The 15,468-nt window shown below is 37.5% G+C and overlaps 1 protein-coding gene across 1 annotated transcript in view; it reads left to right on the top strand.

The window, feature by feature from the left end:
* Positions 1–8,143: 8,143 nt before the first annotated feature.
* The window catches only part of LOC106074701 (trace amine-associated receptor 4-like), a 30,445-nt gene continuing 23,120 nt past the window's right edge, over positions 8,144–15,468 (top strand). Inside the window, exon 1 of the mRNA XM_056043898.1 lies at positions 8,144–8,292. The gene's annotated coding sequence lies outside the window, so the exon portion shown is untranslated. The remainder of the gene's footprint in view (positions 8,293–15,468) is intronic.

Raw genomic sequence — 15,468 nt, 5'->3', positions numbered from 1 at the left:
ATTAAATGTCTTGCTTCTGGCTCTCCTAGCATGAAAATGATCTTAGCGACAGGAAGTAGTCGCTAGATTACGTCAGTGTATGTGTAGCGTTGAGCTTTTTGACCCGGTAAATTGTTAAAGGCCTCCTCGTTATTAAAATTGTAAACAAATAATAAAATAATATCTATCTATCTATCTATCTATCTATCTATCTATCTATCTATCTATCTATCTATCTATCTATCTATCTATCTATCTATCTATCTATCTGTCTATCTATCTATCTATCTATCTATCTATTTTTATGTCTGTCTCTGTCTGTTAAACTCACTGCTGACAAAAATATAACGTATTCAATGATGCCTGTTCTCCCAATCTTCGAGACTGATTCGAAATGTTATTATTAGGATTACCGTCTCCAATTTGATACCCATGTTAGTTTTATAGCACAAATAAAGTAACGCTCCAATGCCAACTCTCTCTCTCTCTCTCTCTCTCTCTCTCTCTCTCTCAAAATATGAGTGCTCCCGACCCCTAGGATAAGCAATGTTTAGACAAAATTTGCAGATGCAGTTTTTTTTTTTAGACATAAGAAAAAGAAGAGAAAGGGATATTAAGAAAGGTGTTGGCAATATAATGGAACTTAAAGAAAAAAAAAACAACAACAAGAAAATGAAAAGTGGAAGATTTGGGAATGATTTTGAACTAAATAGAGCAAGAATGACAAGGACGCCGTATTGAAAGATCACTGTTTCCAACTAAATAATTAAAACTAGTTGGTGCTTCAAACCAGGGGCGGCCTTAGCAGTGCGCGGGGCCCTGGGCGAGCGTCATGCGCGGGGCCCTTAGCCGTAAGGGTAGACTATATATATACCGTAAACTCATCCCGCTTACGGGCTCATCCGTCTCTAACGCTGTAACAATAGCAATACAGTATGTCCGCCTCAGTGGCGTAGCAAGGTACCCGTGGGCCCGGGTTCAAGAACATTTTGGTGGGCTCCCTCCAGCCAATAAGACAAATTTAGTGTTTGACAAAAATGAGTAATCTAAATGTAAAGACATTCCAATGTAAAAATCGTAACTTTTTTTTTTAAATTTTATTCGAATGGATGGTTTTAAGGTCATACGGTGTGAATGAGTGGGCATTGCATCGTATTGGTTTCAAAATCAACCACCGCAAGAAAACAAAGAAACAAACAAACTTCGAATGGATGGTTTTGAGGTCATACGATGAGAATGTATGGGCATTGGCATCGTATTGGTTTCAAAATCAACCACCGCTGGAATCCTCTATCGGAATAATTTAAATAGGCACTCGCTGAACCTCCAAGAATACATATATTTCATTTAGTATGGGGATCCAACCCAGGACTTGTGTGACAGGCTTGAGCTAAATGGGAGATGGCATAAACACGGCTTGGTGTTGGACCGAATTGATGTTGGAAATCAAGAGCCAGTGCTTCTTGTGACTGAATTAGAGACAGTATTATAAGCGCACATTCTTAGAAGCACGGGATAAAACGATATTATTAATTAATATCTATTCATTTTAAGACACATTAGGAAGTAATATGTAATAATAATAATAATAATAACATGGAGATTAAGCGTCTATGGAAATTGTCCAATATAACAATATACCCCATTGTTATATCAACCGAGGGGATAATAACAACTGACCTCACAGACACCTTCAAGGCTCTTAACATTCCTAGGAACATCTTCGTTGCCTGTCAGAGGGCGGTACTGCAGACCTGCCACATCACCAGAAAATTCCTCAGTGGAAACTATTAAAGGGACTACGATGAATTTTGTTTCTCTTTAGCGAAACTCGACCCTGGCAGCGCCAGAGAATGACTACTCGTTCATTTCTAACATAATAATTATAATCTTTATTATCCGTATGGAAATTTGTCTTACAATTTGTGCATTACACCAAACAAAAAACATTATGACTTTAAGAAACCAAAGTGTACATTCACACCAGACTCACTCATAATTTACATGTGACAAAGTTTATTCCAGATTGTTCTTATTTAATGATTTGATTGCCAGGGGAACAAAAGAGTGTTTTTGTCTGGTTGTCTTTGCTATCGGTGTCTTGTATCTCTTCTGTGATGGTAAAATCACATAATCCTGACACAAAGGGTGATTCTTTATTTCGAGGATCTTGTTAGCTTTTTTTATAGATGTTTGTCTCAAACAACTGCCCAAATGGAGTTTGTTTTTTGCCAATGATTTTACCAGCAGCATTTAGGATTCTATAAAGTTTATTTTTATTTTTAATGCTCAGATTGCCATACCAGGCAGTGATATTGAAACTTAAAATATTGCAGATGTGAGCGTGATAAAACATAGCCAAGGCCTTTTCGCTAACATTAAACGAGGACGGTTTTCTTAGTAATCGTAATCTTGCTGCCCTTTTTGCTGATATAATCAGTATTTGCAGTAAAATTTAGTTTATTGTCTAGGATAGTACCAAGGTATTTAAAGGTTTGCACAATTTCAATAGTCTCTCCAGCTACAGAAACAATATCATTTTCCTTCTTGTCCCTACGAAAAATCGATTATAATTTCTTTGTTTTTTTTACCTGCTACACAAGTAAATATCCCACTAGTACTCCGGGTTCAAGAACATCTTGATGGGCTCCTCTCCAGCCAATAAGTCAAATTTAGTGTGTGACAAAAAAAATAGTAATCTAAATGTAAAGACATTCCAATGTAAAGATCGTACCTTTTTCTTAAAAACGTTTGATTCAGTTAGGACTGCATATAAGTAATAGTGTCTTAAAAGTCAATGTTTTTACAACTTCTTAACAGAGTTAAACTACTTAAAAGTGTTTCAAATAAACAAACAAATGTTCTTCCTAAGTTCTAATGTGGGCTTCAACTGACCTTGCGGCATGGGCCCAAGCGTAATGAGCTCCTTCGCGCCATGGTTACTACGCCACAGCTGTGGGCCCCTATTGCTTGTGGGCCCGGGTTCATTGAACCCTTTCGCGCCATGGATGCTACGCCACTGGTCCGCCACTGGTGGGCTTTATTTTTGCTACAAAACATAGAACATTACGTAGCTACATTAAGTAAGTACATTATATACTGTAGTGTAATTGTTCTCCATCAACAGAAGCAAATAAAAAGGAAAACACTCGCGCACTACTAATATTATGTCTCCTCTCTCATTCTGAAAATTGAAGCCAATAGGACGTTCTTTAAGAACAAAGTGTGCTATAAGAGTTATAGTGGTCCCTACACTTTCGCACGACTTTTGCGGAAGGACTATACCACGGGTTTTAAAATAATTATATAAAAAAAAACTCCAGCGTTTGTTTGTTTTTTAACATGGTGACACATGTTTTCTTACGCCGCACGATGTCTATGCACAGTAGCCTATTGGAAAAAACACAACTTAATACGTCATAGCCAAACTTTTCTGGAAGGTGATTGGCCGAAATAGCTGTGGGATAACAAGCACATCAACTGTACGTATATGAAATTAAATACAGCGAAATCTGACCTTTATCTTATCTTATATAATACAGATGTTACTTCAAAAAAGAAGATGATTACGTCCTACGCGTCATGCATTTAGTCATGCATATTAACCAATGACTTAAATTCTGCCAAGTCACTGGTTTTCCTGGCTAGCTCAGGCAACCCATTCCATGCTCTAATAGCACTAGGGAAGAAGGAGTATTTGTACAAATTTGTCCTAGCATATGGGACGTTCTTATAACGTATCACCAGCGAAAGTCAAGAAAATACTGTACATTTGTTTATTAATTATGTTACTACAAATGTTATAAGTGACTCTTTCATGTTCAATTTTACCAATTCAAAGGCTAGTTCAAATTTTATTACTACACATTTTCCTAATCAAATCTGTTTGGACGTCGATGTTAAATACGAAATATACGATTTGGATTGGTTACTTCCACCCACGTGTTTTTATTATGAACTGTTAAACGAAGATAGCCTCTTAGAATCGGCAGGTCATTAGATGCAGTCTTTATTAAAAGTGAACGGTATTTCGGAATTTAAAATGCAAATGTTAATTGGTATCCCCATAAGGATACTGGGAAAACATTGAGTAACAAGTCCTAGTTTATGATAACTGATTTGGTTTTCGAAGTTGGTAACAATAAAATCTCCCATTGCGGGGCCCCCCTCAGGCGCGGGGCCCGGGACAATTGCCACACTTGCCACCCCCTAAGGCCGCTACTGCTACAAACAAAAGATCGATGTAAAACAACAAAAAATATAATTGGAGATTTTCATACAGGGGGGCTAATCCTTCATAATCATCATCAAACTTCATTTGAAGGGTTTAAGAAGTTCAAATCCTCTCTCGCCTTGGACAGAAATCGTGCATAGAGAATTTGTGGTTTCCCAGTTCTGTCGAGACGAAAGTCAGTAAGTCTGGGGCAATCGAAAAGTATATGAGACACGGTCCTTCTCTTTTGTCAAGGGTCATAAAAGGTTGCAAGCTCAACTTAGCGGACTCTCGCTGAAGTGAAGATAACTCGATACTACAGATCTATATTTCTATATTGGGCCTGTGCTCGATACCGGTACTTATTTAAGCACTGTCTCGCATTGTTTTTGTTTTATTTATTGTGTCGTTACAATTGAATTAACGTTCGATAACCGAGTCGCTTCCTTAATAATGGGGGCGGGAAAACGTCGTGTTATACCAAGTGCATTGTGAGCTAGATATTAAAATACCATTTTCCTTATTTAGATCCCGATATGTTACCGAATGCGGAAGTATGTATTATGCATGTATTTTTATAAATATATTATTATTGTCCACTTTTTATCACTACTGGTCTGCCACTTGCCGCACAAAGTCATTTAATTTAGTTAGCTAAAATGTCAACAGTGATTGGTATTGTTTAATTTGCCTATTTGATCTCTAAATCTTCATCTTGTCACCTTTTTTTTTTGTGTTTCTGTTATATCGCGCCAAGTTTCTCCAGATCTCTTTCTCTTCTTTTCCTCTGACGCGAAATACATCCATACATACATCCAACCATCCCAGTGGCGCTACAGCCAATGGAGGGCTCTGGCCTGCTTCAACACATCTTTCCAATCAGATCTCTCCTGAGCCTTTCATCTCCACGCCCGGATGGCTGCCTGGTCGTGCGGTTTGCGCGCTGGACTGTCGTTTGGACTTAACGATGGTCCCGGGTTCAAACCCTACCCACTCCCATCCCCCGTTGTCATGCGGGAAGTTTGGACTATGAATTAAAGTATCTTCAACCCTGAAGGAACATCCGAAACATGTAAAACATTTTACAAACAAACAGCTGTTGTAGATCTGCTTCCCAATAATCAATCCATCGCATTCGGGGTCTGCCTTTGGGTCGCCTGTTCTTTTGGTTTTGCCGGTATACAATTTTCACTCCTCTGTTCTCTGACATTCTGTCAATGTGACCTGCCCAACGTAGTCTGTTCTCTGACATTCTGCCAATGTGACCTGCCCAACGTAGTCTGTTCACTGACATTCTGTCAATGTGACCTGCCCAACGTAGTCTGTTCTCTGACATTCTGTCAATGTGACCTGCCCAACGTAGTCTGTTCTCTGACATTCTGTCAATGTGACCTGCCCAACGTAGTCTGTTCTCTGACATTCTGTCAATGTGACCTGCCCAACGTAGTCTGTTCTCTGACATTCTGCCAATGTGACCTGCCCAACGTAGTCTGTTCTCTGACATTCTGTCAATGTGACCTGCCCAACGTAGTCTGTTCTCTGACATTCTGTCAATGTGACCTGCCCAACGTAGTCTGTTCTCTGACATTCTGTCAATGTGACCTGCCCAACGTAGTCTGTTCTCTGACATTCTGTCAATGTGACCTGGCTAACGTAGTCTGTTCTTTTTTTTTTTTTTGTCACTATCGGTGGATCTTCATAAAGCTGATATTCAATCAATACACTACAATCAAAATCCACAAACTGTGTTACATGATATTATTTTTACTCCGACCCATTCATTACTTTCAAGTGAGAACAGAGAAATCGTAGGCTACATTCCATTGAGCAACAGGAGAATGACAAGCTGTATGCTGGTGGTTTTTTTTAGTCACAATCTGTATGCTGGTGATCTGCCAGTTCTGGAACCCACTGCGCAGCGCAGCTCGGATATAGGACTCTGGGTATTTGAAACCACTGAACTTATCAACGAGGACGTAGACAAAGAATTGTTCCCATCTCTATACATGCTTCTCCTTTCTCTTCCCCTGTTTCTCATCCAATATTTTCATCGTAACAGTTATATCCATTACGCAGGGGATTAAAAGTAATGATGCTAACATGCAAACAATAACTATATAATTAATGACATTTGCTGTGCTCTATATTTGCGAAACATATTTTTGTAATCCGATCAGCTTTTATATGATTGTTTTTATTGCAATGAGAAGAGAGGGCATCGGCACTGTTATCTGGAGTAGACACCCTTGACTGGCTTGGACACTGAATGTTATAGCGACGACTTCTACAGGACATTCAAATACAAAAACAAAATTTAATAAAATACTCAGATAGACACAAAGATAAAGGCACATTCCTCGTTCCATATGCTAGGACAAATTTGTACAAAAGCTCCTTTCCTAGCGCTATTAGAGCATGGAATGGGTTAATATGCATGACTAAATGCATGAAGTGTAGGACGTAATCATCTTCTTTTTTGAAGTAACGTCTTTATTATATAAGATAAGATATTGTATAACTTAACAGAGGGCATGCGAGTTGCTGGTCGTCCAATTTGAAGATATGCAGATGTATGTACGGGTGATCACTTCAAGATTGACACCAACGGTTGAGATAAACAATCACAGGATATGCCCAACACCCCACAGAGAGGGGTAAAGATATTACTGGAGATACAACAGGCCCTTCTACATCCAGCTTTGGATATACTATTACACGAAGCTTGTTGTATTCCTTGTTCTAACATCAACATTATAATCTGTATGTGGCGGGGGGTTTCCGCCCGCAGGGTTTGAATCCGGGACCATCGACACGGCATGACTTGAGCTCTTACCACACGACCAGGCAACCGTCCATAATTTGCAATATGAATTAACAGCATTTTGTTTTCGCCTCTTGAAATTGACCGGCTGCACCCCTCCCTCCCCCTCTTGAGACGGCGCCTCACAGTTTGAGAAACGCTGGGTAAGACTTTAGAAGAACTGCGCAGTTCAGGCAGGTCTGTATCTCTTTACAAAAACAATGAAATTTCTTGGGTTCTCTTGTAGCGAGTCTGGGCTACGGCATTATATATTACAGATGTATAAATACACATAGAGGTCTATTAATAAAATGTAATATTTCATTTCAAAAATGGGAGATGATTTCAAAAGGACCCATTTGCACCCATTTGTACCGCCTCATTATTTATTGTTTTTTTTTTTCTTCATCTTCTGTGTTTGTCATATGCTTCAAATAAATTCTGACAAAAGGGAAACTGAGCTCTTGAAGCGAAGTTTTGAATCACTATTTACTCATTTTCTATTACCTTACAGTTGATGCTAAATATTTGTCGCCGCGGTTTATTTCCGATATCAACAGACAGACTGGAATAATGGTTTGGTAGGGAGATCAGATTTCCTGGGCAGAGAACAAAGGGAGGTAATAGCATGTTGATTCACCCCCTTGAGCTTTTTATTTCCCTTTTTTTAAAACGTCTATTTCGTTTGTTGTTCATCTTTTCCTCTCTCTCTCCTCTCTCTCTCTCCTCTCTCTCTCTCTCTTCCTGTTATATATCCTTTCTCGTCTTTCTTTTTTTTGTATTTTCTTTCTAGCCACCTCTCTCTGACTCCCAACCTACTCTCTGCCTCTCGCTTTATCTGTCCATGTGTTTATCTCTCCTCCTCTTAGACTCACCAAGAGTACAGCTACCTTAATGAAAGCATTGTTTTTCAATGTCAATGACACTTTTATTATTTCCTTAAATCCACAGCTCGAGTACAAATGGAATCGATAGAGAGTAAATAGTTCATAGTTTAAAAAAAAAATTCCACACTCACCAAAGGATGCGGAATAGGCTAATTAATGGTGCACACTCTCTTATGTCTATGTATTATTTATCAAGCATATATACAAAGTAACACATGCACTGTCACATATGTCTCGCTGCTTAATATTTCAAGAGACTATGTTGTTTTTTTGGTCAACTTCCGCCTTGTAAAGAAGAGCCAATGGCTGCTGGCACCAACATTGAATGGACTACACCGGGACATAGATCTAGAAAAGCGTGAGTTCAAAATATTAGGCCTACTGCGTGAAATACGAAAACAATGTCTTCACAGGTAATCGTTTTTTTTTATTTTTATACCTAGAATAATCATTTATGATATCAGATAATAGTATACAAATTGTGTTCTAATACTGAATTATTTCGTGATTAACTCTTTCTATCCTAATTGATGATGACAACGTTGATTTGACACCATAAAACTAAAATTGAGTTTTGGATTTATAACTTAAATTTGTGTGATTTTAAGAAGAGCATGCATTCCCCTATAATTCGATACTAAGTTTAACATTTTCTGATAACAAACAAAAACGTTTTTGAAGTTTTATCATATCAGGATAGTGAAAAACAAATGAGTAAAATGAAAAATTCTCTCGGAACGAGGAAAATAATTACAGCGAGAAAGAGTTAATTAATTAGGTTTTATCTTACACATTGCACCTACTTGTTATCATGATTTTCTGCCCATACTGCGTAGAATTAGCATAGGAATGATTTTGTTACATGCTAAAAGGTTAGGTCTATTTTATTTAGTCATAGCACTTCCTCTTGTTGCTGTAAACACCTACTCTGGAGAAACATTATCACCAACATACATTGAGTGTATAATAGACTCTAGTATGAATGTTGACATTGACCCAAATGATCTAAGCACATTAACTAAGTAAGGAAAACATTAATCCACATGTAGACAAATATTGCTCGCACAAACCTATATAGTATATTATATAGTAACTCAAGACTCAAAACATTAATTTAAGTAAAGAAACTGACGGACAAAAAGTAGGGCCCTATCAAACGTTCAAATTTAAATAAGTAGGCCTAATAGAAAGAAGGGTGAAATAGCTACAGCCTCTGGTGAATATACAGATGCCCAACCTGTGACCACTGCTGTGTATCAAGGAATGGCCTCTTTAGTCACACAAGAAGTTGCAAAGCGAAATCATTATATCTCGAAAAGATCGTCTCTCGAGACGTTATTGAATATATAAAAGTTGTTTTTTTTTTAATTCAATTCCTCATTTATAAATATGATAGTGGTTGGTCTATTATTTTCCATTCTCTTTATTTCTTGTAATGCTTCCCTATTGCAAGGAGTCTTACCATTGAGTTTTACTGCTCTAGATAATCAAGCTCTTCTCTTAGCTTATGATCTTTACAGAAGACGGTGCTCAAAATGTTCGTGTGCGTCTATTTGTTTTATTCAAATCTTGACTGAATACAAAGAAACATTGGAGTCGAGTGTGGCCAGAGTCATATTCGAGATGTAAGCCAAATTTAATTTTAAGATGATTATATTTTAGCAAAACTACAGCAGTCAAACCAGAGTTTTCACTGTTTGGCCAATTAAGTAGTTATCCCCCCCCTCTCAAGATATATATATATATATATATATATATATATATATATATATAAAACTGTAAAATTTATTGGAAAATCGTTGACACCATGTTCCAGCCAGTTTGTATGAAGAGTTCACAAGCTGATAGAAGTAATTGCAAAAAAAAAAAAAAAAAAATAATAATAAAATCAACTGAAATTGATTCTAGATTTTTAATTTTTATGTTGTCAAATACATGAGCCGGTATTTTTTTTAACATGGCTACGTAATTGTTTTCAATTTTTAGAGTTTTTATTTTTATTTTCTTGGTTTAGACTTATATGAAAACCTTGTTGATTAAATTTCTAAAACAGAAAGCGTGGGGAAAAAAGGGTGAGGGGGCAGAGAAGGAACAAGAGAGGGAGAGAGAGAGAGAGAGAGAGAGAGAGAGGCAAATGGCGTAGTTAGGAATAAGCAATAAATAATAAATTAACAATTAGTTTCCATAAGTGAAATAGGCCTACGAATACTACATAGATATACTCGGGAAATTCAATAATTGGAACAATAATCAGGGCCTGCCTTAGATGATTGGAGGCCATAGGCGAAGTGAGTTTGGTGACCCCCAAATAAAATAGAGAAATAAAAAATAAACAGCGAAAAAATAAAATTACGCAAGTTATTTCAAACCTAGAGTACTCTAGCAATAACATTGGGCACACGTTTCGACATTTCTTTTTAAGAAATTGTTTTGAGTCCTGTGCGAGGCCCCTACCAATCGGAGGCCCTAGGCGGCTGCCAAGTTTGCGTATACCTAAGGCTGGCACTGCAATACTCTTGAATAAGACTGCGATTTCGATCTGTCATTTCAAAGTCGCAACAATAGTTTCTTTCGTGTGAAAGCGTAAAGGAATAGCACTGCTTTGCTTTTGACGCCTTCGTACACAACCTGACAACACATTAGGGTCGCACACGCCACAGGTTGAGAAACCATGGAATAAGCCATTGCATAATGCTAAACCACTTAGTTGTAAAATCTATGTGTGTTTTGTAGCTATAGTCTAGGTTTAAATACAAAGACTAAATCAGCTCTACTCGATTCAATTGAGTGCTGAGGCTTTATGCAATCGTGTGCAGTGTGCTTGTAAACAACATCTCCTCTCCACCCACCATACCCCCCACATTTGCTCGAACCAGGATTTCACTAAAAGTCCTCCATCTCTTACGTCATCGTGAATTTAAGGTGATAGCTCGTCACGTGACTATTTTTTTCCAAGTTATTTACATAAAATAGCTAGTGAATGTTCGTTGACACTAAAAAGTTGGCAACCATCGGTGAAGTAAGAATAAACAAAACTAGAGTCGACTCAGAATAGACACTGGAGTTTTATTTATTTGTAGAATGTTAATCGTGCTACAACTATTTTCGTCGAACACAAATGTTCGGCCCTGGGAAAGACAGACCTACAACAATTACAAACAATTACGAACAACGGAAGTGTAGGCCTAATTGTTACTGTGTTGATAAAAATATTTTTTTTTTTTGGTGACATGATTGACTGTAATGGATGTTTTCAATTCTAGCTCTAGTGTGAGCAAGTCATGAACGTGACAGCGGACCTCGGGACGAACAGTACACGGAACATCACAGAGGATTCCATCTATATAGGCAATGATAAGCTGGCCCCTGTGGTCTTCGCCACCGCATTCTTGATCATATTTGGAAACACGGCGACCCTCGTGTCTATCAAGAGGTCTCTTTCCCTGCAGACTAAGTCTAACGCTTTCGTGGCCTCCCTGGCTGTGGCGGATCTGACCGTAGGGTTTGGATTGATCTCGTACGGGCTCTGGCTAGCTCCTGGCACTCGAGAGTTGGTCAATAAGGATTTATCTGTATGCATATTTCTTCTTTCGACCGCTTTCTCGGCCATTGTGGTAAGCATCTTAAACATGTTGCTGGTCGCCATTGATCGGCTCGTTTTCATTGACCATCCGTTCTTCTACATGCGAGTCGTCACCAACAAACTCATAGCTGCTTCTATCATTGTTTCCTGGATGGTTGGACTCTCCGTTGGAAACTCCCAGTGGTTCATTTACAAGCACATTTATCCTCCACAATGTGTGGCAACAATAATTTTGCCCGAGATCTACTTTAAGTACACGGCGCCCTGGTTCTACTTCGTCCCTTGCTTCGCGATATTCGGTATATACATAAAGATTGCAAGGACCGCCAAAAGACAGAGAGAGGCTATCGCAAAGCAAACAGTGGCCGGGACTTTCCACTTTACGTCCGCTCACCAGCGCAAAACTGCCAAGTCCAACGAAAAAAGCTGGAAAGCCGCCAAAATGATGATGACCGTTTTTGGCGTTTTCTTCCTCTCCTGGACTCCGAGGTTTGTTCTCTACGCAATAGCTAGTGACGAAGTGAACAACACAGTGCCGGGTGTCGTTTTCGATTTGTTTCTTTTACTAGGGCTCTTGAACTCCGGTGTCAACTTTTTAGTGTACCCCTTGCACAACAGAGAGTTTCGGAAAGTTTTCCGGCAGATATTTTGCTCCTGCCTTCGTCCTTCAACGGTCGTTCCAGCAAAGTCCTCTTTTGATGACGGACGGACACATATTAGTACTATACATTTATAAGCCAAATGGAGATATTTAGATAATGAATAATTTATCGTAAATTACAGACATGAACAGTAAATGAATTTACTGCGTTGGATTTGATTGACTGCAATAATGATTTAATTGTTCATTTTGTATGGAGGAAGATATGATTTTTTTTCTTATCTTTACACTTGTACATAGTCCATATTGTTATGTAGCCTATTTGATATCCACACGTGAATATTTCCTTTAACTTTATTTGTTCATACTTACGCTTAATTACTTCTAATTGTTTTCTTGTCTAAAAACAAACTAACTAAAAGCGCTATTTTAATCAAATTTCACCCTTATGTTCGTTGAGCTAAAAATATCAAACTCTTCCTTTCCACTTTCATTGCTTGACAAACAAGAGACGCACAGAGACCGACAACGAACTCTTTTTCTCTCTTTTTTTAAAGCGCCTTCCGCAAGTCACCGCTATTAGTGGTCTCTGTCAGTCTGTCACTTTTAGACCTAAAAAAAACTTGAAAAGCTATGAAAATCTAATTTCACCCTATTTTGTCGCATGCTAATTAAGGTGCATACGCTACTTTTTGTAGCAAACCTTTTTGTTTTTAAAATGAACTATGCAAACCAGTGAAACCACCGTTTTTGTTGTAAATACAAATGAACGTCTTTTGAAACAAGACATAACTTATGTAAATGAAGAATAGTGAGCATTAAGTGTATATTTTTTTAAAGTAAGACTTATTTATACATACTATTTTGTTAATTGGCATAATTGCATCTAGGCATAATTTCACCCCGTCTGGTACAAATTTTGTACACTTTTTTACCCCTTCCCATTCTTTGATTAAGTTTAATCATAGACTGTGAGTTAAGGTTTTTGATAGTCGACGACTAATTAATTGGCCTAATAAATTAGTGGTAAATAATCAACTATGTTTTGTATAGAAAAGAGTTAAATCTTGCAGTATTGAGAGACACGGTAGTGATTTGGTGTTTTTTCTCACTATATAAGGTGTTTTTTTTAAGCATTTTAGAAATAATTTACTTGTTTTAAGTTTTAGCCACTAACAGATGATACAGTATACTTGTTTTTGTTTAAAACAACAAATAAGAATAAGCTGTGATTTGTGTAATGTATTAATAGTACCTTGGCCGTCCACTACAACGACTACATGTATAGCATCATCATTTAATTATCTTTTTTCCGGACTCACGGCACCACAAACCACTACCCGGTTCTCCCTGCTACTAATGAGTCCTTTGTATTCCTACAATGCGTGTTTTCTTACTCTGTACAATGTACTCGGTGTATCGGAAGTCCACTGGAGGTTATAGTGCCTTTTCCATGTACGACTATTTCCTTCTTTAAACTTTTCAACAAGGGTGCCATGATAAGGTTGGGAAAAATGTTACTTACATCAGATGCAGGGCCGGACTAAGGCATAGACAAACTAGGCAGCCGCCTAGAGTCTCCGATTGGTGGGGGCCTCGCACAGGACTAAAAACATTGCGAAACTTGGATCAAATTAAATCAAATCTCAAAAATAGCAGAGCACTAGGGCTCTACTAGCCAAGCCTCTCTACTACGACTCAAGGTTTATTGACATATGTTTAAAATCTACTTGTTCAACCACTTATATTAGACGTTTAGAAGACCATTTGGTTTGTTCTTATGAATTGCGTAATGATATTTTTCGATGTCTATTTTTAATTTGCTAAATCATTTGGGGCCATCAAATTCACTTTTCCTACGGCCTCCAATTACCTAAGTCCGGCCCTGCCAGATGTTGTCATCCATTAAATATGATACAAGATTTAATTGGCATTGGCTCGTGTGATGGGCACTCACTAGAATTCTAATGTCCCTCTCAATTCCTCATCTACATGGAGAAAATGCAATGTTCAAGCTGGCCGTATTCAGGCACGCTGCTGCGGGACCTCATGCATTGGGTCTGATTGATCGCAGGGAATCATGCTGTGAACATTTTTGTATGGAGTGAAGCAGTATTATGTTGTTTGTTGTTGTTGTTTTTTTGTCAAAGAATTGAGCTATTGGAATTCCGATTTATTTTTAAAATTCTTTTCTTACTTTTTATTTTCACCTATTATGTACTTCAGTTTACTGATACCAACATTTCCTTTTTTAATGACCTAAAAGCAGTTACGTTGAACTTTAATTAGGTATAATCTTATTTAATTACAGACGCTTCTTTAAAAAAAAGATATCTACGCGTATCTTTGTGTTAATCTTGTCTTGCGTGTTAGTTAGAGACGTAAACTCTGCTAAGTCACTGGTTCTCATCCGTCTGATTCAAGCAACTCGCTCTATGCTCTAATGTCAATACGCATTTGTCCTATTGTATGTAATAATAAATGTGCCTTCAACTTTGTGTCTGTCCGAGTATTTGTGTAGCCCATATGTAATACATGGTTTAATGTTTTATGTTTGATGTCTTCTTATTTTCCTCCTGAAGTGTCACTCAGTTTAATCATTTTACTAATGGTGTTAATCAAGTTAAATGGGAATACCCGGTATTCATTTTCATAAATCTCACGGCTCTATTTTGTGTCCTAGTTTCTTTCTGTTTTTTTTTTAGTTTATGGGTTCCTAAAAGTGGACGCTTGTTCTGATATAAGTCTAACCAAAGGTTGAATAGCATTTTAGTTGTGTTGTCCTGTTTGATTTGTAAAAAAAAAGAGCTTTTATTGAAACATAATGCTTTGTTTGATTTTTTTTAAAACAATTAAGTTAATAGAAGGATTATGTAATAACTTTTTTCATATTTTTTTTTTAATTCTAGGCTATGAACTGTCTAGCTAGTTTACCAGTTTGTTTTTTAAAGAGGGAAAATGGAGGCCTGATATGTTAAGGATAAAAAACAACAACATGATCTAAAGTGTTTTTAGATCAGAGCGTCTCAAACTGTCCTGGCAAGGGGGAGGCTCGTAGTCAGTCTTTTTACAAAGCTTATATCAACTATCTGTCTAGTGAAACGTTAAACACGTATTTTGAAATGTTGTACACTTATTTCTTTTACCTGACAAAACAAGAATCCATTTGAAAAACATTAGTTTATTAACTATTAGTAATTAAATATTTTGTTTGGTATTGCGAACAAGGGAAAGAAATTGTACTTGACTTATGTGGGGGTATAAGTTGAATTAGTCCCATTTATACTTTGTAGAGGAAAAAGCTTGAAACTAACAATAGATAACTATTGGTTAGTGTATTGGCTTGATGATGCTTTAGCCCACTCGAATTAAGGTCGTCCAACTTATTTTTTTACAAATGCATTT

This window comes from Biomphalaria glabrata, chromosome 10 (genome assembly GCF_947242115.1).
Source record: "Biomphalaria glabrata chromosome 10, xgBioGlab47.1, whole genome shotgun sequence".
Taxonomy (NCBI): domain Eukaryota; kingdom Metazoa; phylum Mollusca; class Gastropoda; family Planorbidae; genus Biomphalaria; species Biomphalaria glabrata.
The sequence above is the reverse complement of the archived record's forward strand: the minus strand, read 5'-3'. Positions and strand labels throughout refer to the sequence as shown.